Here is a 26533-nt window from a genome sequence, read left to right on the forward strand (position 1 = left end):
TTAAGATCTAGGGCATTAAAAGGAGAACAACAGGCATGGCTTTTTTTTTTTTTTTTCTGGAAAAGTCTGGCAGGCCCTAGTGCCAGCAGTACATACTTGGCAAAACAAATCATAGGAGATGAGGCTAGAGAAGCATTTTACATTCATATCCTAAGAGCCTAAGGATTTTTAATGAGATTCTGTAAGCAATGAGAATCTAGAATAGTATTCAGGAAGAGAGTGATCCAAATCACTTGGGAGGAAGATAAACCTAATGGGAGCATACAGAATTGGAAAAGTGAGAGTCTGAGAGAAAGGAGTGCATTAAGGTGCCATGGTAGGAAACCAGATACCAAATGCTGAAGGCCTGAACTTGGTTAATCCCTCCTCAGTGGTCAGAGGAATGAGATAGAGCCAAATCAAAGAAGGCTCAAAGATTTCTAGCATAGGAGATTTGGAAATTAAATATCAGTCTTATGAAATGAAGTCTCACATGCCTACCAAAACCATCATGGGCAAACATCTTTGATTGTAGAGTAATGTGGAGAAGGATATAAGGTGAGGATGAGGACACTGGGTGGAAATTGGAACACACATGTCCAACGTCTACCCCTTCCATGAACTGGTTACCTAACTGAGAATAGAGAGATTAGACTCTTTAGGCTTTAATCTCTTCAGTATTAACATGCATGACTTGCTGATTTTTTTGAGTAAGGATAGGCTGTTTTGAAGGACTACACACTTCTGCTTCCTACTGAAAATGCAAATTACACTTTGCTTTTCTTCTGATTTCTTGTATGTCCAAAATAGAAGAAAGACACCTGGATGAAGCATTTTCCCAGACTTTGCAATTTTCTTAAAGGGATCCCAGAGACCTTAAGCTTCTCTTAGGTTCCTTTGAGGTCTCTCAGTCCAAGGACTGTCACCACATGTCCTCCCTCTTGTCCACACTTTCAGCAGGTGTGTGTAGGTGGAGCTCAAAGTTAAAAGTAACTCAAGTAAACTCACACATCTTTTTTTGAAGCTTGCTGTTCAGTTGAAGCTCTTAAATTGTCAGTATTTTTCTTAGTAGTTAAACAGAACTAAAAATAAAGGCAATAGCCACTAATAACCATACTATGCCTCCTATTTGCACCCCTAAACCAACTGCCTCAACAGACATAGCAGCAATGTGATAAGAATTGCTACATAAAGTACTCCAAGGATAATGTTCATGATATAATCCTCATTGACAGTGATTCCAAAGTTGAATCACAGGCAAACAAAGGGTTATAACACAAACGAGTTGTTTAGAGCACACATTCAAACAATTGTGGCTTCAGTACCTTAAATAAAAGGGCACTTGCTTCCAGTGCCAGGGTAAAATTTAGAGGGGAGTACTCAGTACTGCCACATTGGGAACGCCAATTCAGTTACTTAGTGTTGTCTACTTATTGATTCCATAGTGATTGAATTGTTGGTGACCTTGGAGATATGAGACAGAGCTCTAGAAAGAAGGAATGTCTGCCAAAAGTCTCAAATAAGAGACCATTTTGTCATCTCATGTGATTGAGGAAGTTTCCATTGGGTTGCTTTGGAACTCACTGAAATATCTGCATGCTGTAGTGGATTGAACCTATGATAATGGAATAGAATAATGAATTTCTCCCAACTTCTGTTCCAAATAGCCATCTTAGCCCACAGGACCAGTTCTTTGTAGTTTTCCACATCTCTATGGATATGACCTAATAACAAAGAAATCCCTATGTCATGGCTATGAATTAGCAAGTGGTGTCATTTTAGAATTTCAAGGATTTTTGAATGTAGAGACAAGAAGGAGGGACTGATAAGTTCCCATTCTTTCTATTGAGGGAATAACTTACCTAAGAGATTAAGAAGACCTCTGGCAAACAAAACAAATAACTCAGTAAATTCCTCTTAACTGAATTGAGAATGAGAACTGGTTATCAGCAATGGATATGTGTGTATGGGTGGGGGTGGGCAAATTTATGATCATATTAGACTTACCAACCAGGCTTTGCAAGGATCTACACAGAATGGGAATATCCCAAGATGGCACCCCAAATGGCTTGGAATGTAGATGATAAGCTAAGGGTCATGCGGGCTTCCTTCTGTTGGATTAGGGGGACTGTGTGTGTGCAGAGAGAAAGGATTCAAGAGGTGGAGAGAATGTTTAGCCCAAAAAGATTTTTCTGCCCAAGCCTGCCTTGTTTTGCCTGTATTTACTAAAATACCCCATGCTCTGAAGACTATTGTTTTTTCAATAAATTAAAACCTTTCCTTTTTCTCTTGATACTTTCCTAAAGATTTGAACACTAATATATTTGAGCCATAGAAACTTCAGTAGCACCTGGGTTAACTCCTAAAACTGAACATAGACTTCCTACTACCATGAAGGAACAAGTAAACATTTAAAAACTTTCCCAATATATGTATATATAGAATCTGCAACTATTTCTAAATTTCTGTCTTTCCATCTATCTACCTATAAAATCAGTAATAAAAAATTTAGAATGCCAATATGGACCTGTAGTTCCTTTTCAACAAATTTACTGCTATTAATAGATAAATAATAATAGAATACAATGAAATCAGAGGGGGTGTTACATCAATAAAATGTAAGTAGAGAATCATGAAAGAATTATCTTTCATGGAAACAAAAGAGTTCTTAGAAATAAAAAAATGATAGAAATATTTTTAAAAATCCTTAATGAAGGATATCACAGTATGACTTCTAGACTAACCCAAATAATTTACTGACTGCATATTTCACTTTCCACAAACATTCCTGGAAGTTTATCCAGATAACATAGATAAAATATAAACTCAGCAAAAGAAAAAAGAATCCCGATTGTTCACTGTTGTGAACATAGAAGGAAGATGTGTCCCAGTTTCTGGCTAGACAAATACCACAGAATGCAAATACTTTCTCTACTGATGCAATGGATATGGTTTGGTGATGGATATGCTCCATTAGAACCCTACTTTTCCCCATCTTCAGAAACCAGCAAAGTGTGGATGCATTAATCAAATGCAGCAATCCAATTCTTTGCCTGTAGATTAGCTTTTCTTGTAATACTTCTCTTCTCTGCTCTTATTCATCGAAACAGGTCCAGATCTGCACTGGTTAATTGTCTTCGAGGATGTAACATCAGAAGCGAGAGATTGTTTTTTAATGACTTAGATCCTCCTAAGGATAGTCAGAGGGGTGGGGCCTAATTATTCTTAATATCTTTGTCTTTATAAGGAGACAAAAGTTGATTAATGATTAGGGTAATAATATAATTTCTATTCCAAACCACGATCCTTCTGGGAATGAAAATAGGAGCTATTGATAATTGTCCTAGAAAAATGGACAAAATGGGATTAAAGGGCCCCTACTTGTAATCAAAATAAAAACATATATTAGCTGGGTTTCAGTGATTTGTTGCACATTTAAAACTAGGGCAGCCCCGGGGGGATCAGTGGTTTAGCGCCGCCTTCCGCCCAGGGCATGATCCTGGAGTCCCGGGATCAAGTCCCATGTTGGGCTCCCTATATGGAGCCTGCTTCTCCCTCTACCTGTGTCTCTGCATCTCTCTCTCTCTCTCTCTCTGTCTCTCTCTGGCTCTCATTAATAAATAAATAAAAATCTTAAAAAAACCCTAAACACACTTAATGGTTAACAGAGACATAATCACATGATTTTTATTTTAATTCCACCTTGAGGGGAAAAAATACAATAACTTATTGAAAAATGACTTATACAGTCTGACACCTGATTTCTTTATTTTTGATCATCTATTATATAAAACAGTGAACACTGCTGACCCTCACAGAAAGTAGATCTAGGAGTCTGGTAGCTATTGTAGTAATATTCTTAGAGCTCAGAGAAAAGTGAAGATATTCAAAGTTTGTAAGAAGAGATAAGCTAGGTGGGGAATAGACACAAGATATTAATTATACTTGTAATAAGACTTAACAGAAAGAACAAAGCAGAGTGTAAAAGCAAAAATAAGGAAAAGGATAGAAGTACATTTCCCTAAGATTGAAAACAAAACAAAACAAAAAAAATTCCACCAAAAACGTAAGAGATAAAATATTCACTAAGGACCAGACTAGATGACTGAATAGAGATATTAGATTCACAATCTAATGTTTTTGTTAAACTCCATCTTCAGATACAGTCTAATGATATACTGAATTTTTAGGAATAAAGAAAAAATCCAGTAGGGGTCCAGGCAGGGAGAAAAATAAAACAATTGTATTTATTCAACAAGTATTTGTCAAGTCCCATGATGTGTTATTGTTCTGAATTTGTTGTCCTGTCTATAAGAAGATTAATACATTCCTACTTGTTCTATGTGACCTGACATGCCTGCCTATGGAGGGAGCATACCTCCCTTTTGATGTCAGCCTTGGCCATGTAACTTCCTTTGGGTAATGGAATATAAGTTGAGGTTATGTGCTGCACTTTAGTAGAAGATTTAAAAGCAAGATTTATATGTAGTTCTGCCATTGTCCTTTCCTTTCTGTGAGGAAAAAATATCCAGATAGGATCTGCTCTATCAACCTGGATTGTGGGATAAAAAAGATGTAAGGAGAGCTATAGCTATGAGTGGAGCCTCAGCCTGCCTGCAGCTGACACATAATGTGATTGAGAAATAGACTTTCATTGTTTGGAACTATTAGACTTATCTGTTACAGCAGCAGAACTAAACAAAAGCTGACTAATGAAAGTGCCTATGACATTCCAGTTACTCTGCTTTGTGCTTGAAAGGTAGCCAATGTAGATCCATGCCCTCATGGAACTTACAGTCTAGTAAGACATCCTCTGAAACTTTAGATACCCAAAGATAATGGGTCAATATTTATTGGGTTTTAAGACAAAGGCAAAACAAGTATATTATCAAATATGTAATAACTGAGACAACATAGCGTTCATATGTTCTTATGGAAAAATTACTTGGAGACATTAATAAGACAACTGAAATATGAATTAAATGTGCTCTAAAGAATGAAGAAATTTGGTTTAAATAGGACTAGTGAAAAGCATTGAAAATATAGGGGCAACTCAGTTCACTCATTCATTCAATAAATATTTATTAAATGCAGGTAACATTTTCCTAAAAAATTCAAGAAAATCAGCTACAAAGTTATTAGAACTAATAAAGGAGTTTCCTACAGTGGCCAGTTACAAAAATATACAAAAAAGACATCATCAACTTTTTTGGTATACTTCTGAATACAGTTAGGAACAAGATATCTGGCATCAAAGTAACAAAATTATATAATACCCAGGAATGCAGTTAACAAGAAATGTGATGCAAAGAAAACTTCACTGAGGTGTATAAAATGAATGAGAAGATTTAGTACTAAGGAGGTATTCATTTTCTCCAAATTAACTTATACATTTAATGTAAGGAAGAAATTGAAGTTCAGAGATCCCAAATAACTTGCCAGAGGCAGCAGTGCCAGCAGAAGGGAAATCAGAATGTGAAACTTAGTCTCTCAAACTGTGTTCCCCTTATGATTTTATATAGAAGCAAACTACTAAGAAGCAAAACATGTATAGTTTTGACTAAATATAACTTTGGACAGTCAAATTCTATGAGGATAGCTGGTGTATGCATCCTGGCTATGTAGGAGAATCATTAGCACAATTCAGGCTTTCCAAGTGGTTTCTTCTCCATCAGTGGCTTCTCCTACTGATAATCCTAAGTTTATCCATCCACACCATTTAGGTGTTGGTAGCACCGCTGAAATAAATGCATAAATAAAAGGACCCTTAATCAAAGTTTCAAGCAGTACCCTGACTGGATCTCCAGACTTGAATGCCTTCCCTGATAGATCCCAGGGCAACCACTGCTTCCTTGAGGGATGTTGCTGATTTTTTGCCCTTGTTCTTGGCATTAGCTTTTATTATACAGCTTCAGCAACCCCACCCTCCCTCTTCTATGGTTGGCTCTTGATCTTGTAGGATAATCTTGTCTTAATTCACATGCTTATTTAGCCTCACTCTTTGCATTGTCCCCAGTATTTATGTGACCTGGGTTACTTTTAGGCCCAAAAGATGAGAGATTTTGATGCCTGGCATTCTAAATATATTTTGTACATCTCAAACTGGAGAGTTTAGTTTTCACTGGCTTAATCTTGACTTGAATATAGCTTTCCCCTCACTAAATGTGGAGGCTGAGTTAAAAGAATATGTAAGTGATATCCTTCTCTCTCCCCTTCTACAATAATTTTTAATTAGACACATTTCCTCACTTCCCTTGTGTCTAGGTTTGTGTATGTAATTAAGATCTGGACAATGGGTTGTGTGCCATTTCTGAGATATGTCATTGAAGTGAGGGGTATATTCCCCTTTCTTTCTTCTTCTATGCTGCTGCTTAGAGTATGGATTTAATGATAAGCCATCTTTTATTATGTGAACAAAACATCCTAGGAATGTGGGAGCAATAAGATAGTAGGAGCCTGGGTCACCGATGGATTTGCAAGAACAGAAATTTCTTACCAGCTTGGGCTTTTATATAAAAGAAAAATAAACTGTTTAGTTTAAGCCTCTGTTATTTTTGTTGCTACATGTAGGCACATTTGTATGTAAACATAACCTCTCTTTCATGTGCATTATGCAGACCTAGCTCATTCACCCCTCAACACTAAGATTCTTTCCCTTCTGGAATACTGCCTTGAAGTATATGTTTGGTTTACTTGATATTCTTGGTTTGGAGAGCTAGCACATCAGTTTCCATCCATCCGTTCTTCACTGACATGCCTAGTCTGCATTTCCAAGATGAGCATGTGCAGAAGATGCTTCCTTATCTCTCTGGGACTTGTGCTACAGGAGTATCTTCCCTCTCCTACACTGTAAGTGCACCCTCTTTCTTCCTATTGCTGTAGCTTTGTGTCTACCACACTGCCCGACTTATGACAGACACTCAAGAAGTGTGTGCTGATATATGAACACCATAGAGGACAAATAAGCAAAACTTGTAATTATGACTCCCATCTCTTTTCTTCATATTTTACTGGTCCACAGAAACCTGCATGGGAGTATAGTCCTCTGGGGTCAGGGCAAGTGTCACTGCTACTTGTTGGGTGGCTTGAAAAACCCTCAATGTTGTAACTAATGATGGAGGAAGTGTCAGAATTCATCTTTGGACAAGAGAAGAAAAGCAGCAACGGCCACATTCTGACCAGTTAGCATTGGGCTCAATAAATGAGCTTTTTATTATGGCTTCATTAACATAGAATCTAGTCTTATGATTAGTAAATCACTCTCTGTATAATCTCATGCCATGCTGAATCCAATACAGTGTGTCCCACACTGAATAATAATAATTGAGTTAGTTCTAAATTTTGAGACCTTTTAGAACATATGGTTTATTCATGAAGCAACATAACCAAAGCTTACTTAATAATTAAAAGCAGGCATCTGTATTTCAAATAAAAATTTAGCTATTTTTAAGTATATCTAGATCAATGATTTCTCACTGGGTGAAACCCTAAATCTTTAGAAGCACTTAGAATACTATTCCCTATAATCTACCAAATCTAGTTAAATGTAAAAGCCCAAGTCTCAGTCACTCTTGGACACAACCTGGGCACTAAAATTTGTGTTTACATAATTTCTGAGTTAAAAGATCCATGGCTTTAATCAGATTTTAGAAGTTCCTGAGTCACTGACTTAAGATAGTTTAGCAGCCCTAGATGTGAATCCACATGTGATGTTTACCAGAGCCATAGATGTGAACAAAGCCTCCCTGCTGCCCTACCAGAGCTCGTTGTCTGAGAAGAGGTCCCAGAAATTATAAAATTGAAATTTGGAGTCAGATGATTTGGGCTTAATGCCTTTTGAAGTTAGTCATTTGCATGGACAAGTCCTACCAAGAGAGAATTGAACCAAAAAAGCCAGGTCCAAGGAAGAAGGAGTTCAAACCCTCATCGTTTTTCACTGGGTGTATGTGGACACTTTCTAACTGCTTCTATGCCTTTAGTCTCTTCCCTTACTGTTCATACTCTGCAGTCTTTTCAGAGTGAACATTTCAAAAGGCAACACTGAAAATGTTCCTGGGGTTTATAATTTGATTTTCTCTGCCTTTGTCAGGTGCTTGTACCCTGTGGTCAAGGCTGGCTGTATTTTGCCTTTCAAACTCTTGAGCATAGTCTTGAGTGCCCTTCTGACCTTGCCTGCCTGAGAAATTCATTCATCCTTCAACTTCCTGCCCAGTTCCTATCTTCCTTGGGTGCATTTCAGAATGCCCACAGATAGATATAGGATGCATCAGTGTGGATCCCACAGTGCCTTGTACAAATCTTAATTAGAGCTGTAATCAGATTTCTGTTATGGTTCATTCTGTCTCCCTTGGATTCTATGACTGTTTTCTGTTCATCATTGTATCTTCAGCACATGAGTGAATGGAAAGATCACTGGATAGGGAACTACAGCTAAGTTATTTTGATTTTATTAAATCAGGATTTGTGGAACTTTTGTGGATTGACTATATGGAGCTCCAGAAGGGATGGGGCACATTAAAGCCTTTCTCCTTTTCCCCAGGTACAGTTGCTGTGCTTGAAACATCATAGATACCTAAAAAGAGCATGATTCTTTGTCAGAATTGATGGAAGACATAAAGTTGCAGGAAGGTTCTTTAACTACTAAAGACAAAAGTGGTTTTAAACACTTCTGTCCTTCTGAAACTTTTTCTTAGTTAAATCACTATTTTGATTATGTACAATACATACCAGTTTGTTACAGTATGTCTACAAGGCTTTATCGACATTCTTTTGACCATTCTTCATAATTTGAAGTGATGCTTCATTATGTCTTGAAAAATGGTCTATATTTCAGAGGTTTTTTTTCTTATTCAGTTTTCTTTCATTTTCTTATTCAGAAATGATAAGGGCCTATGCTCCCTTGAGAGAAATTTTAAGTCTAGGACTTTGAGTTTAACATGGCATAGGAAGGAGTCACAACGGTAATTCACATTTTTTCCTAAGTATTTTCTCCTACCCTCTTTCATTATCATAATGAATAATATGCATAGGCTGTGGAGCAGTATCCACCAATCTGCTGCAAAATGAGAAAACAATTGTCATTTATTCTGAAGGTGCTTATACTTAATTGAGGAACTGCTAGCAAATTTTAAGCAAGGGAATGAGAAAAATCAGAGTTACATTTTTGGAAAGGTTATCTGGCAGTGCTGTTCAGGTGGAATCCCATCAGGCCTAGAGTCTGTTATGCCTCCACAACCTGGCCCAGGTCTTGCTCTGGCCTATGGGCCACGACTACAACCTCTATCTTCTCTCTTCATTTAGTGAACAGTTAGACATTTCCCCACACATGTCATACTCTCTCTTCCTGGAGTACCTTTTTCTGTACTTGGCAATCATCTGTCAGGTTTATTTCACCTCTTGGGGGAGCACCACCCCCAGGCTTCCCCAGACTGGACAATGCCCACTATGAGGGTGATTGCTTTCCGCTCTTCTATCACACTGTGTCATAAACATCTCTTGCTGACTCTTCTTGTGGGACTGTAGCCCGGCTGATGCCAGGAGATTCATTCACATGGCCAGCTCTGTGCCCTCTCATGGTAGATTCCATAAGCGAACTAAAAAAATGAATGTGTTGAGATTCCAGGTAAGACAGCCAGTGTGGATGCTAGAGAATCCAGACTTGACTTTAGTGACAATAGGAATGTATGCATTGGAGGCTACCCGATTTTTCAGAGGTAGAGTCATGATAGACACCCCTGACTGGATGTCATGCACAATGCAGAAAAGAACAAAAGTACCAGAAGTTCTGGCCTGCTTCAGAAGACTGCATTTGTTAGGAGTGGAAATATGGGGGACGAAATAACTTTAGAGTGGCATTATAGAAGTGGAATTTAATAAAGTAAATAGTACTGCAACCATTTTAAGATAGGTTTGATTTCTTTTTATCTGAAGCTTCTTTCTTCTGTTGAACCTAAATTTTCAATGTGTAATTTAAACCCAGCTTGATACAAAATTTTCTTCTTTTCTTATTTTAGACTCCTGAATAAATATGTTTGCTTTAAAGGGAGAAATAAAAATTTAAAAGAGTAAACAGTTGAAAAATTAAAATATGAATAATTTACATGCTGACTGTCAGTTATTTTGTTGATTGCTAAATTATGTGTTTATCGAATGCTATGTTTAAATATATCCTTCAGTGTTGCTAAGGGAAACATACTTTCTTAACTGACTTGTGTGTAGAGACTTTATTTTTGTTTATATTGTTCCCACTTTATTTTTTATTTTTTGAAAGAATAATTGTTATTTTTAATAAACATAAAAGTTCATTTTTTAAAATAAAAATGCAGTAAAATGGAGCATGCACAAAGGAAAAAATAATGACCCGAAACCCCATTACCAAGAACAACTGTTTTTAACACTTGGCAAACATAATTTCAGATATCCTTTGATAGATAGATAGATAGATAGATAGATAGATAGAAGGAGAGATAGATACAGAGATGGAGAGAGAGAGAGAGAAAGACAGAAATAAAAGATTAGGTTCATAGAACACATGCTATTTTTACTGACAATATTAAACATAATCCTTCTCTAATATAGTAGAGATAAATTCACAGTGAAATTAAAGGAGGCAGTTATCTTTTAATTCTCAAGTTGCTTAGACTAAGTTTTATATATAAATGAATACAGTGCCAACTATTGGTCCTTGTTTTACTCTCTTCTCCTTTCATTTTGTGTATAGCTGTCTTTGCTACCAGAAATTCATCCTATAATAATTTTTGTAAGAGAGGCTCACAGGCCCTGGATTTTCTAAGTTACTGTGTACTAAAGAATGTCTATTTATTGCTTTTATACTTTCTACTTGAAGGTATGCTTGTGGAGTATTTTTCTTTCAGAACATTTGAACTACTTGTCTACAGTTTTCTCACTTTGTATTGCTTTGGCTAAATCTGAAATCAACTCTTGTTTTTTTGTTGTTGTTTTCCTGTTGCAATGCTGGTTTGATATTTCCATTTTAACCATTGTATTTTGAGCTACAACTCACATATAGAAAATTCCAGAATACACAAAAGGAGTTCTAATACATCCCTTACCTGGATCAAGAAATAGAACATAGCCAGCGCTCTCCATTGTCTTCTCTGTATTTGCAAAATTCTTACATGGAAAGTGGCTTCTCATGGAAGGCTTACCTCCATGTATTTTTTTCACTTTTCTCAGATCTTGTGATAGTAATTCTTTTTTCTTTTTTTCTTTTTTTTAGATTTTATTTATTTTATTCATGAGAGACACACAGAGAGAGGCAGATACATAGGCAGAGGGAAAAGCAGGCTCCCTGTGGAGAGCCTATTTTGCTTTATTGTACTCAACAGTACATAAATGAATTCTATCCATGTTGCCATTATGTGGTTGTTTATGTAGTATGGATACAGCATGATACTCCTCTGTATATTACAATTTATTAACTTCTGTTTGATGGATTGAGAAGTGTTTCTAGTTGGGGCTATTGTGAATGATGGTGCTGTCATAAACATTCTAGTACATGTCTTTTAGTGAACATTTTATATATTTATTTGGTATACTTTCCTATGAGTGGGATTGCTGGGTCATAGAATAGACACGTGTGCAACTTTACAGCTATTGTGAAGCAGTTTTCAGAAGTGGTTACACCTACAAGCAGCATATGCTATGAAGGTTTCAGTTTTCCCACAATGTTATCTTTATTTGGTGATAGTTCTGTTTTTCATTTTAGCCATGTTGGTGAATGGGTTTTTAACTAATTTTATTAATTTATTTCCAGTTTCTAAGGGTTTTAAGTCTGGATTTCTAAGGGCTTTAAGTCTGTATCCCTTAGTATAAGACCTCTTTTTTTTCTGGACCTTGGTATCCCATCCTGAATGTTGAAATAGTAGCAAACACATTTCAAGTGGCATATTTCCACTTTTCACTATACATCTAAAATTCTCTTTATATGTTTCTCTAATAGCATGAGTGCATGTGTGTGTCATTAAGGATCATGATGCAACTTCCCTTCCAAGGAAACTCAACCTTTAGTCTCTGACTTCTTTCTCAAGACAACATGGGGAAGATGGCAAGCAGCACTGCAGGTGGCACAGAACACAGAGCATTTTGTTGGATCATTCTAGAAACACTGATTACTCAGTATCATTAAACAAACTTTAAGTGTGCTATTTTCTTTGATTCAAATTTGACCTAAAAAAATTGCTGGCAAGAGCAGAGTGTCAATGTTAGAGTTTGAATTCACACTATTGCAAATGCCTCCCATTTTCTTTCTGTGCCTTTTATAACACTGAGCATTTTGATTTCCTGAATACTGAGGTGCATAGGGCTATGTGTAGTATCATTTTATACCTTCTGGTTAACCCTCACAGAGGAGCTGTGTATATAAAATACAACTAAGCTATAGAGAGAGCCCATTTGAGGCTCCAAAGAACTGTGTAATGATTATCCTACAGATCCTTCTCAAACGGAAAGAATGCCTCCCAAAGGCAAGCAATCAATCTTCTCCTTGGCACATCCGGAAGCCCTGGGGTTGCACAATGTCAGAAGATTGTTGTTTGATTGTTTCTTGGCTGAAAATGACTCTGGCTATTTATATTTTCCTGCATTCACGTTACTTTCAATGCTCACTCATTGCTATACTGCTACTGACATAGTAACAATAAAGAAGAGTCTACTAAGTTTTTGCTTTTTTCCCCCTAAGTAGCAAAATTTATACAGTGATCTCTTTCATGCCTGAAACAAGGAATATTAGTGACTATAGTGACTCAAGATTTCATTCATGGAGGTTCCCTTCCAGAGGTAATTTTGAGTGATGGACTCTAACAATGGGGAGGGCCCAGATCATAAATGCTCACTATCTTGGTCTCTGTATGAAGGAAATGTTCCATCCTTCAAGACCAGAGGGGTAGTAAAACTTTTTATTAGCTGTTTTAGTTACCTGAATGCTAGTTCACTTTTATTTGACCTACCTATGTTGCTCCATCTTCGTCCCTTAGCCAACATGAAGAAATGGGCTACATGGAGAAATTGATGGGTTCATTGTAGGTGTGCACATTGGTAGTGTCCTATTGCAGGGACATTGATGTTGAAGTATTTGAATCCTCTGACTGATTTAGGAATGTTCTCCTGAAGTTTCTATGCTAAATACCCATATGAAAAATTTTTACAAGTCTTAGGCACCTGAACCAGCAGTCTCTCTTGACATTCCTCAGAGGTGGGGATGGAGGTACTATTGACCCCTTTGGCCTGGTCCTCTAATGAACCAGAGGTGGCAGAATGGATGAGAGAAATGGCTATGTGTATTTCCTATGGGGGCCCAGCTTTCTCATGCGATCTCTATGTGTCATATTGACCCCCCTCATGTATTTTTAAAGATGCACTTATTTATTTGAGAGGAGAGAGAGAGGGACAGAGAGCACCTGCAAGCAGAGGGAGGGGCAAAGGTAGAGGGAGACAAACAGACTCCCTGCTGAGAAAGGACCCTGACATGGGGCTCCATTTCAGAATCCTGAGATCATGACTTGAGTCGGATGCTTAACCAACTGAGCCACTCAGGTGCCCCTCAAACTGACCTCTATGTTTCAAAGCTGAGACAAAGCTACATGTCAGGATTGTCCAGGAGCTGGGGTACAAGGAAGCAAGGAAGGCTTTGTCTAGCTCTGAGTGGGCTCTGTGTGACTTCAGAAGAGGGATGAGAATACAAACACATGCAGCTAATTAGGCTTTGTGTGAAACATTTGGCTGTGTCATTGTCTGCACTTTTAATATATGGAGTTGCTACTCATGACCTCGCTGGAGAAAGCACAAAAGAGAGTGTCTCTTTGGCTACTTTCCTGGAAAAGCACAAGCCCTTCTTTCTCCGGGGCCTGTTAACCAGGCAGCATTAGGGAACACACATGTGACTTCTCATTCCTTTCTATTTTGTGAATGTGGGTGTAGGGGAGCCATAAAAATCTGCTGAGGGAGAAAGTAATGCATCTAAACCTCTTTAATGGGTTGGTTTTATTGTGCTTTGATGAGACCTGCATTGAACACCTGTGCCTCATTCAGTCTTTGTTTATCATATTTCTTAGTTTTCATATTGACTGCATTGTGTATATAATAAACAATTAAGAAAAAAGAGACTGGTATGTAAAATAGTTCTTGATAGAGTATATTGGGGACCTTTTGGAGCTGGACCATAGTAGGATGATAACGCCCTTTGGCTGCCAAGAACATGAAGCAGGTGAGATGGACCAGTGCCAATGTGGGTCCACCCTTAGATTGCCAGGTCACCTGTCAAGAAGTTCACAGTGTACTCCAGGGGAGGAATTGCCCTCAGGAGGCCACAGGTGTGTGAGGATGGCTCTTTATTCATGATGCTCTCTCCCTAGATGCCCATTTCCATCTGAAATGTATTGAAGCATTTTTTCTTCCTGATACCCATGACTACAGGCTGATTGAGCAGGTGAGCCCAACTTACAGACCATAAAAAGCAGAAGAGAGGATGCCTAAGAAATGCAAATGATTTCTAATGAGGGCAGTGGATTAAAGTCACTTTCAAAAACCTGTGTGAATATCCCAAGGCTGTATTAAAATGTCATCCTTTAAAAGAGACATATTTTTAAACTTTGCTGGAGAAAAAAAAATCATAGTTCTTTTGGATCTATTTTTGAATAAATGAGTAAAGAGCAAGTGTGTTCTAGCTTCTAATCTCTCTACGGTTATGGGTAACTGGCCTCCTTCTCTCAGGAAGGGGAGAAAATTCCTCCATGGAATAGTGAATTCCCAAACAACATTTTTCAGTAACACATTCCAGAGAACCAGATTTTGCCTCTTCTCTTTGGTAGGCCATGATCTTTGCCACTTTTGCTAAAAACAGAAGATTGATCCAGCCCAGTCATAAGGTGCAGGCAGTGGGCCAAGACCCTCTTGGGTCTCCACCTCTGATGAATTAGGTAGCTCACTTGGAACAGGTGAGAGGAATACTTGGAGGGGAGGGTACTACGGGGCTCAGGCAGTCCAGAGAGGTAGCCAGCATGAGCCTCTAAATGTAGGCAAATTATTCTGAGATTCTGAAAGGAGTTGATAGAAATATCACAGCACTGCTATAAATTTGATTATTCAAAGACTCAGGCAAATTGTAATTGTTTCCTCAGATACTACCATAGAGACTGATATAGACAAGGATATAAAGCAACATTCTGCCGTTCCTGGAAGAGGTACCCTGTCATTAAGTCCCAATTTCATCCTTTTATTTAAATTAGCTTTCACCTGTCCTCCTGAATCTTTTGAGCTTGTCTCCCCATGCTGCCCAGATGTCTCTGCCATCAGAGGAAATATGACAGTGCACCATGTTTTATGGTTTCTGGCTACAGCTGCTATGTGGGGCTGCAATTTTGAGATCCAGTTCAGTTTTTTTTACTGGACTTTGTTAGTCTGTTGTGGTCATCTTTTGGTCTCTTCAGCTTCAGATGAACACATGTTACATGAATGCACACATATACACACATATACACAACTGCACACATACATGTATGTGCTTTCCCATTCTCATTTTAATTGGCATTTCCCACATTTAAAGATTGTCTTGCAAGATAAGAAAGGAAAGAGATAGTTAGGAACATTAGACCTACTTGTTATGTAAATGAGAAAAACACTAGAGTAACATGAAATCCAGCTAACATGCATTTATCAGTAGGCACCCCTAAACAAAATTAAAGAATAAAGCTTGCATACCTGTCAGAATAGCTAACATAAAAAAGATAAGAAACAACAAGTATTGGTGAGGTTGTGGAGAAAAAGGAACCCCTGTGCAGTGTGGGTGGGAATGTAAATTGGTGCAGCCACTGTGGAAGAACTTTCATACTTGAAAGTTCCTCAAAAAATTAAGAGAAATACCCTATGATTCAGTACTTCCACTACTGAGTATTTACTCAAAGAAAATGGAAACACTAATTAGAAAAGATACATACACCTCTATGTTTATTTACAATAGCCAAGACATGGAAGCAAGTGAAGTGTCTGCCAATGAATGAATGAAGATGTGATATCTATTTATCTATCTATCATCTATCTATCTATCTATCTATCTATCTATCTATCATCTATCTATCTATCATCTATCAATAGAGAGGGAGAGAGAGAGAGAACGGAATATTGCTCAGATATAAAAAATAATGAAAAAAATAATGAAATCTTGCCATTTTCTACAACATAGGTGGAGCTAGAGGATATTATGCTAAGTGAAGTAAGTCAGAGAAAGACATAATACCATACAATTTCACTTATAAGGGGAACCTGTAAAGCAAACAAACAGAAACAGACTCATAAATACAGAAAACAAACTGGTGGTTGCCTGAGTGGAGGGTGGGGAGATGAGCAAAATAGGTGAAGAGGATTAAGAGTTACAAACTTCCAGTTATAAAATAAATAAACCACAGAGAGGGAAAGTTCAGCATAGGAAATGTCATCAAGAACACTGTAATAAAGTTGTATGGTGACAGATTGTAACTATACTTTTCATGGTGAGCATTGTATGATGTATAGAATTGTCAAACCACTAGTCCTATATCTGAAACTAATATTAAATTGCATGTCAACTATAATTCAATTAAAAACAAAACAAAACAAAAACTTGAAAATGAGGGGATGAAGGTGTACTTACATGTGATTTTAAACAGAAGAAATCAGGGTTGATGCCAAGAGAAGTAAAATTACATGAAAATATTAAAGGTGCAAAAGGGAACAGTTTAAATGCTAATGGTAAAATACAAAGAAAAATGTAATCAAAATTTTAGGTATAAAATTACAAAAATGTACAAATTAAAAAACAGGGAAGTCAAAAACTCAAATAGCAGGAAGCAATATTTTAAATATTAAGTAGGTAACAGAAGGTAGAGAAATCAATAATATCCTTGGACTTTATTTATGGTTGTATGTGGAATTGTGTCCTATCCAAGGAAGAGTGAATGAAAATATGAATAGAAATTAATATGTATGAAAATAATATAAATTGGGCAGCCTGGGTGGCTCAGCTGTTTAGCGCCACCTTCAGCCCAGGGCCTGCTCCTGGAGACCTGGGATCGAGTCCCATGTCGGGCTCCCTGCATGGAGCCTGCTTCTCCCTCTGCCTGTGTCTCTGCCTCTCTCTTTCTGTGTGTCTCTCATGAATAAATAAATAAAATCTTAAAAAAAAATATAAATGATAAACACTGGAGATCTCTTTCTTCTTTCTTTCTTTCTTTCTTTCTTTCTTTCTTTCTTTCTTTCTTTCTTTCTTTCTTCTTTCTTTCTTCTTTCTTCCGTTTGAATTAAAGCCAATAAAAGGGACAAAACTTTCAGAAAGGTGACTAGAGAAATAAAAAGAAATAGCTATATACTTTATTAAGAATGATCAAGGGAGTGTAATTAAATAGTTATTTATATATGCTTATATACAAATATCAGAAAAAGTAGAATTCAATATCCATACATGCCAATACAGATACATACGTGGATGAAAAAATAATTTTATAAAATAAATAAAATAATTTTGTAAAAAACAACTGAGTGTAGGAGAAATATGGAAAACTGAATAGAACCTGAAAGAAATTATGAAAAACATCTAAAAATAACCTCTGGAAAGATGTCAGACCCATATGGTTTGAGGAATGAGTTCTTTCAAACCATTTTAGAACACGCAATTTTTGTGCCATCTGAAATATTTAAGCACAAAAAGGCAAGTTTCCCATTCTTTTACTTATAACTAGCATAACCGTAGAGAACTGCAGACCAATCTTTCTTAGAAATGTAAAATTCTAAATGCATGATGGCTGCAAGAAATCAAGTATAATAAAGAAATTATGTACTATGAATAAGTAGGTTTAGTCCAGGAATTTGATGATGGCTCATTGATAAAAATATGTATTATGATAACCCATTATGTCAGTAACAGAAAAAGGAATGACTATTCCTGATGTAAAGTTATAGTAAAATAGGACTTGAAGAATAGCTCTTGTATGTAATGAAAACATATGTGACTGAAACATGTGCATTATGCTTAAAAGGCAAACATTAGAACCATTCTAGCTAAGACAAGCTAAGATTGTCTGCTCTCCCCATTATACCACAGCTGATCCTACATATATAATAAAGTGCTTTAAATCAACAGGATAAAGCATAGATATTTGTTAATATTATTGGGAAACTGAAAAATAAAAACACTTAGGAAAATGAAATTAAGGAGGATGCAAAGTCTTTTGTAAGCATAACTCTTAAGCAGACAAAGGATGTCAAGGTAAAATAAATGAAAGTATTAGCATACATGGGAAAAATAATCACATATTTATGTTAGTTTGGAGTAAACAAGAACTTTACAACCATGATGGAAATAAGAATGGAAATTTTGTTTCTTAAATATTTTATTTACTTATTCATGAGAGACACACCGAGAGAGGCAGAGACATAGGCAGAAGGAGAAACAGGCCCTGCAGGGAACCTGATCTGGGACTCCATCCCAGGATCCCAGGATCACGACCTGAACTATAGGCAGATGCTCAACCACTGAGCCACCCAGGTTCCCTATAAAGGAAAATTTTGAAGGAAATGAAGTCACCTTAAATTAAAAGAAAAATGAAGACTGAATAAATATTTGTGAACAAATAGGACAGGTGCAAGGTTAATATCTTTTAAGATATTTTAAATTTAAATTAATTTGAAGAGCTCTTACAAATCAATAAATAGATAAAAAATATCCTTAAAGAAACCAGGCAGCCACAGAAAATGAAACACAAGTTGTCAGGAAACAAAACGACATCATATCACTAATCTTAGTGAAACGTTTGGTTTTGGAAAAGGTGACTGAGTGAATGGAAGATAATCAATTAAGGCAGTAGACAGAGTGCTAAATCAGATGCAGACTCTGGAATAGGACTATTTGAGTTAAAACACTTTCTAACTGCTAATTTCAGTCTACCTTTCAGTATCCAATGCCAACATTTATAAATCGTCAAGGGTGGCCTTTCCACTCAATCACTGGTTGAAGTAAATGTGGAAGCCACACCCACCTGCAACTTTTAGGAGTCCATCTAAGCATTATATCTGGCTGTTCCTCTATTTATCTGTATCTGTCACTCACCATTTATATCTTTCTTTCTAATTATATTTTTATGTTTCTATGTTCAGGAAGTAGAGGTAGGTGGAGAGAAAGAGACAGAATTATGTTCTAAGATAGTGCAGTAGTTAAAACTTGTGCAATTTTAAGTCTACATTTTTACAAAGATAGTTAACCCAAAATATAAAACATCTATAATCAGATTGATAAAACTTAATTTAAAAAATGACAAATGGCGTGGTGGAGGCACTTTGTTAGCCAGTGTATTATTCATCCAGGCAATCAATACTCACTCTCACACTAGGTAAACCCCAAAATCTCAGTGGCTTAGCAAGATTAAACTTTATTTTTCGCTCATGTCATGGCTAGATGTAGCCATGCCATCTGGAACATATGGCCTCTTACGTTGCCATAGCAAGGGAAGAAAGTTATGTTGGAGGGTTGCTTTGGACATTTTAATGGCTTATATTATTTTTTGTCTCCATTCCTTTGGTTAGAACTTAGTCATATAGCCTAACTTCACTGCAAAGGAGATTGAAAAATAGAGAAGCCCATGAAGATCTGATGAGCATGATTTGTCCCTGCCTTTGATAGAGTATGGATAGGACCAAGGTCTTCAAGATGATAAGGTGCACTATGAACTTTTTAGAACCGTTACAGAGTTTCAGAGTTTGTTCCATTGCAGTAATATCTTTGCAGTAATACCTTTATCTGGGAGTTGGTTGGAGAGTATCAAACTTATTCCACCCTTCTCATAAAAAGTTGTCAATCTGGAATAATAATAATACCCAAAGTAGAGCTGCATTCTAGAACAGAGAATTAAAAAAAAAAAAAGATGTCTGCTTTCCTTCTTTTTTTAAAAAAAAATTACTTAAATTCTAGTTAGTTAACATATAGTGTAATATTGCCTTCAAAAAGCCAGATTTCCAATTTCTTACCTAAAGGTTAGTTGAACTAAGGAATATATGGAAAGGGGTATGCAAGAGTTCTTGAAAATTTTATAATTCTTAGATCAAGCAAGACAAATATACATGCTCTGTAGATTTTCTATATTATTCCATCCTCTACCTATTCATTACTTCTCTCTCTTTTCCTACCCCTCCAGACTGCTTTGAGAGGACTGCCCTCTGGTTTCATGGCTGAGGGATCCTAATGAAACCCATCACTGCATTTGCAGGTGAGTTACTAGCACGCTATTGCTTAGTGGTTCGTATATGACCCTCCAAGTGAGAAATTTCTTTCAATACTGAGTTTTAAGGAAAGCTTGAGTTATTTTGAAGGATACTCTGTTGTATTCATTTATTTATTTGTTTGTGTTAGTGCTTTCTCCTTTGCTTTGACAAGCAGGAAGCTCAGTTAAATTGTTGGTTTGACCAGTACAATTAGGACTTTAAGGGTTGCAAATATGTACTGCACCACCCTCTCTCCTATGCTGATCTTTCATTTAGATTTATGTTTCTGAGTTCTCAATATTTGTTTCTATTTCTATTTAAGTATTGTAATATGTGTTTTAAATCACTTTAAATCCTATGTGCTAAATTTGTCCTGGGGAATTGGTCAGCACAGGAACTTCCAAGAATGATTATTGGAAGAAATTTTTGATATATGAAGTTGGGACACATTTGCTTCCAAGGCCAAACTTTACAGAAAAGCATCAATTTCTTGGGTGTTCTTGCATGCATATTTTGTTAAAGAGCAGGCTTGGAAGATAGGATGTTTATGGGAAGTAAAGAGAAATATGACAGCCAATTTAATAAGGAACAAAAATAAATTATAGAGAGTCCTTTTAGGATTCACAAAAGGTTTTTGCATTCTTCTGTTCTAGAGGACATACCTCCTATCTCATTTATGCATTGCTTCACTAATGGGTGGGGAGATGAAGTACCTAGACTAGACTGTTAATATCTATAAAGGTAATATTCCTGAGTGAATCAAATAGGATTTGCCCATTTCTCAGAATATTGAATGTGATAGAACAGTATTAGATTATAGACTATGATCTGGTTTCCAAGGCAACAGCATTCATTAGTTTATTCTTTCCTAAGTCACCCAGTTTAACTGCCCTATCCCTTTTATCACACCTCCCCCTCATTAAACACTTACCAGATCCTTTTCTGTTGCTACGTAGGCAGTATAATAGCTTTCACAGCTGCCTGCTGAATGAAATGGGAAAACACACACAAAGTTTGGGAGTGTATGTGGGGAGAGAAATTTCAGCAGTATTTCAGGATCAAGGGATGCAAGTGGCAGGTATGTGTTATACACACACACACACACACACACACACACACACACACGGGGCATCCCCTGGCACATTTTTGCACAGCAATATGCCCTATTTTGGCACCCAGAGCAGCCATGTGTGTCGATTTGATGGAGTCTGGGTTCTCCTGACAGTGTGACAGGCTATTAATCACATGTGACTAAAATAGCACACAGAAGAGGGCACTCCCCTTTCTTTCCTTCCCTGGGTGGGAATGGGTAATTTGCTGAAACTCCTTGTCTTTGTGCCATCCTTTATCCTTACTGGAGGACTTCTCATTTACAACTGTGTGTTGTCTTGGGCGAGTGAGGTCATGTGGACCAAGTCAGTGGAATAGAGACAGCTTAAAAAAATAGATACTTGTTTCACATTGACTTGTTTCCTCCTAAGACCCATTGAGAAAATCATGTAGCCTCATAATTAACATCATAATGGTTTTGTCTTACTTAGGAGAATAAAACAGGTAATATTTAAGTTTTAAAACATTTTTAATGGCTGGGTCATGCTGATAGTTAATACTTATCTTTGTATGGTTTACAGTTATATAATATTGACATACTTATCATGTTTTTACATGTTCTATTTTGAAGTGAGGTGATTGTGTATTCTTCTGTGGGAAATTTCTAATATGAGACAGTGAGACTTTAGTGTCAGAGTCTGCTGTCACATGACTTGCCTTGGACAGAAATGTATCCAGTTTTCTTGGGTATTCATCTGTGTCCAGATGGCCAACAAAGAAGAGTTGAACTTATTGTTCCCTCTAGCCCAAGGACTTATGTTGGCTTCACCAGTCACTGTGCCTGAGGTTGGAGTACAGATATCTAGAAATGAGTCTGTAATAGGGAGGTTATGGAAGCAGGGGGCAAGATCAAAGCCAGAAGAGCAGAGTTCAACCATATTCTTAAGCAGGAGTCAGCAAACAATTTTTTTTTTTTTTTTTTTTTTTATAAAAGGCCAGATAGCCTTTGCAGGAAATACAGCTTGAGTTGCAACTATGCCGCTCTGTTGTTGCACAGTGGCAATCACAGATCATAGAGAAATGCATGGACATGGCTCTTCTCCAATAATTTAGTTATAAAAATAGGCAGTTGTTCCTATTTGGCCCATGGGCCATAGTTTACTGATCCCTATTTTTAAGAATGGTACCAATTAGATAGTAGTCACTATAATATGGGTTCAAACAAGAAGGATGTGTTGATCAACAAATGTTGCAAGAAGAAAAATGAGAAGAAATGGTAAAAATTGACAGGGCAGCTGGGTGGCTCAGCTGATTGAGCATCTGATTCTTGGTTTCAGCTCAGGTCATGATCTCAGTGTCCTGGGATCTAGCCCTGCATTGGAATCTGTGCTGGGCGTAAAGTTGGCTTGAGGATTTTCTCTCTCCTTTTCCTTCTGCCCCCATCCCCACCCCACCCTTTGTCTAAAATAAATAAATAAATCTTCAAGTAAATGGTAAAAATTGACAATTGACTAATATGTACTGTATGCTAGTCACTCTACTAAGTGTTTTATATGCATAACAATGTTGCGTCTTCATAATAATATCCCTTGAGGTAAGTACTAAATTACTGGCTGGAATACATGGAAGCTATATAATGTTCCACTATAACACAGATAATGAGTGGTAGGACTAGGATTCAAACCTGGGTTCTGAAGTTCAAATCAGGTTTCAAAATTCACATCAAAATAAAAAATCCATGCTCTAAGCCATCTTAGTTTGTTACTTTGTATTGTGGAGCTGACAAATGGTGGTCAGGAGGAATTCAGAGGATGGAGTTCATATGGCTGCAGTAAACTTTATGTTGTCTCAGAGCATGTATGAGGCTGCATTTGAAAGACCAGAGAGTGTTGGACAGGCCACACTGACTACCCTTAGTACAAAACAGTAGTTGGATGGGACTGCAGAAAGTCTGTGATGTCAACTTTCTTTGCATGTGAAGTAAGTCATATACATAAAAGAACATATATGACACATATTATGTAGTATAAGGTGTAACAATCAAATACCCTCGACCCCACTACCCCTCTTAGAAACAGATCATTTTCCAGATCATAGAAACTCCATTGAGCCTCCCATTGCATTCCATTCAAGTCTCCCTCTAAAAAAACCCATTATTTTCCATTTGAATTAATATTTATCTTACTTCTCTTTATAATTTTATGACATAATGCATGCATGCTGTATAGTATGTTATTTAGTTTTTGCCTTTTATAGGAATGCAATAATACTGCTTTGGTAACTTAATGTTTTCTGTCAGCATCAAAACTTTGAAGTTCATACATCTTGCTCAATCTAAGTGTGATTCATTTGTTTCTATTGCTCTATAATATTCCATTGAATGAATATAACCCAATTTATGTATTCATCCTGTTAATGGCCATTAGGTTTGCTTGAAGTGTTAGTTGGCTAAGGGCAGCATTCTACTGTAAACATTTCTATATGTGTTGCAGATTATGAGCACAGATTAATTTCTTTAAAAAATATTTTTATACTGAGTAGAATTTCTTGCTCATAAATTGTGAACACTCTTAACTTTCAGAGGTATTGGCAAGTTACTTTTCAAAATGGTTTTACCAATTACACATCCACCAACAGTATCTGAGAGGTGGAGAGGCTCTCCATCCTTGCCAACCCTTCCTGTTGCTGGACTGGTGGATGTAAAAGAGTATCTCAAAGTAGTTTTGACTTGTATTCCCCTGATAACACTTGAAAACTTTCAAGTTTTAATATTACAGCCTTAGATTCTTCCTAATTACTATGTGTGAACACCAAATAGACTCCTAACATAGAACCTCACTATTAGGCCTTACCTGTCTCATGCTGGCATCGTTGGTGGGTATGCAGCAATACATGCATAGAAAGTCCTCTCAAGATTCAGGTGGACAAAATTATGTCTCCATATCCATCAAAATTCCATTTATCCTCTTGGATTTTGGAGGAAGAGAGACTCGGGCTTATTCATATGCTGTTCTTACTGCAATCTGGCAGTGGGAACTTAGGCAAAATTATTCCACTTCTTGGAACTGCAGTTGCTTCAGTAATAACAAGAGCACAATAGTACCTCTCTTTGTAGGATGTTGCCTGTTGGTTACTTAGTTTTCTCTTGTTTTGTGGAGGCTTAAAGGCTGAAAACTACATTATCCAGATCCCTCTGATTTAGATCATGCCAGACATGCAAGGCATTCATGCAGACTTGAGGGCGGAGAGGAAGAGAATCATTTTTGCCCTCTGACCTGATGGTAGCCATGCAAACATAAAGTGGGTATGATGGTTTGCAGTGGCTTTCCAGGTGAGCTCTGGTATGCGGGTGAGGTCCCTGGCAGGGGCTTCCTATGATCCAAGTATTTTCTGATTTCTTCAAAGCTAGAAGTCGTTCTCACAGGTTTTTGCTCACCTGTCTCAGGTTTAGTAATCTCTGTATTAATACCCCCCTCTCTGCTGAAGTACCTATAGTGGTTTCTATGTTCCTGAGCAAACTTTGACAGACTCTACACTGCCTAACTACTTCAGAGTGTGTGAGGATTAAATGAAATACTTCATCTGGAGTATCTAGAATGAATCTGGAACATATAGTGGGTTCTCTCTAAGCATACACTTTTCCTACTTCCTTTAAGGAAGAGGATCATTTCTCATGTTGGAATATGGAAATGGATGGAGAAGAGTGAGCAACCTCACATCACACAGTAGGTTAGGAGACTGGATGAATCTTCCTATAAAACTATATCCATGACACCTGGGCCAGGGCTCTAATGCAGCTGCTATAGAAAACTGTGGGATCTGGGCAGCCCGGGTGGCTCGGCGGTTTAGTGCAGCCTTCAGCCCAGGGCCTGATCCTGGAGACCCAGAACCAAGTCCCATGTCGGGCTCCTTGCATGGGGCCTGCTTCTGCCTCTGCCTGTGCCTCTGCCACGTGTTCTCTTTCTCTCTGTGTCTCTCATGAATAAATAAATAAAATCTTAAAAAAATAAAAAGAACTGTGGGATCTTTGATGAGTCTCCCACATGGTGCAAGGCAGCTTTGTGTATTGCTGGCGAGGTTGAGTCTCCACCAGGTATGCTCGAATGCCAGCATCCCACCCCAGCTGTGGTGATGACTTTCTTTATGGTTTTTACTCTGAAGCTCATCAAGACATTCCTACCTAGAGTTATCCCTGGATCAAGCCATGAGATTTTCTAAAGTTTTAGAAAATTTTCTAAAGTTTTCTGAGTTAGTGAATAGAAACTACCTTGTTCCACACTGTGGAAGCTTCATCTGGAAGGTAACCAGTGGAGCTATGACTTTCTGTTAATTTCTCCAGTGGCCTCAAACAGCCTTCAAATAAACCACACCATGACTGGCTAAAAATCAGAAATGTTACCAGACTTGGGCTCATTTCTAAAGCTTCTTTGCTTTAGAGTGTTGACATTTTCAGAGGCCTTCGTGAACCACCTCAGAAAAGCTAGGCTACGAGTCCGATTCTGCCGGACTTCAAGGTTCTTAATTTTTGTAACTATAGGAAGAAATGCTCCAGAATGTGTCCTATTCTCTCCCTTCCTCAGTACTACCTAAGCAGATTTTGCTCTGTCCCTCTCTCTCCAGGCTAAGATATGTGAATTGAGCAAAGCATGTCTTTGCTGTACTCCTATTTCTCCTCCTCTGGGAGTCTCCTTCTTTTACACTTCAGAGACTCAATATTCTTGAGTGAATTTATATCACTGTATCCCCTTTCCAAGGGACATCTTCATGTTAAGGCCTATTGCCCCCTGGTGTGGAAAGATCTGTCTTATGTGTAATTGGCACTATAGCCAGCCGTGAGGACAGGAATGAACCAGCTTTCCTGTTTTCAAGAAGTCTGACAGGAAAGACATTGCCATGTGATGCCAGCTTGGTGTGGGGGTTCAGACTTGGGGAGGGTCATGGGTTATAGGGAATGGGCTTGAGGGGTGATATGGGCCAAGCAGGGAGATAGGCAGTCTGCATGAAAGGTGAGGAGCAATGTGCTTTCTGGTGAGATATTTGTGAGACTTTCCTGATCACTGGACATGTTGGCAGCAAATGTAGGGTGGCTCTGTCTGAGTCCAGCTGCAAGATGACCTTATCCTTCAGGAGCTAAGAGCTGGGCTCTATGGAACCACTTGGGTCATGGTGGGGACAGGGTCTAATGCAAGGAGGCTAAAAGAAGAGGAGCTGGGAACAGCTGGGTAAGGCAGCCATTTGTGGGTAATTTCTTTGCTCTAGA

The 26533-nt window shown here is 37.6% G+C and overlaps 1 long non-coding RNA gene across 4 annotated transcripts in view; it reads left to right on the plus strand.

The window, feature by feature from the left end:
* The window catches only part of LOC112668795 (uncharacterized), an 85480-nt gene that overhangs the window by 16652 nt on the left and 42295 nt on the right, over positions 1–26533 (plus strand). For 3 of the 4 annotated variants that reach the window (XR_004808641.2, XR_007405164.1, XR_003141883.3), the window contains exons 2-4: positions 14352–14425; positions 15117–15179; positions 20157–20228. This is a non-coding gene — a long non-coding RNA (uncharacterized LOC112668795). Of the gene's footprint in view, positions 1–9212; positions 9602–14351; positions 14426–15116; positions 15180–20156; positions 20229–26533 lie in introns of those variants that run through there. The other variant, XR_004808642.2, reaches the window with a different exon arrangement.

The sequence above is a fragment of the Canis lupus genome, chromosome 23 (assembly GCF_003254725.2).
Source record: "Canis lupus dingo isolate Sandy chromosome 23, ASM325472v2, whole genome shotgun sequence".
Taxonomy (NCBI): Eukaryota; Metazoa; Chordata; class Mammalia; order Carnivora; family Canidae; genus Canis; species Canis lupus.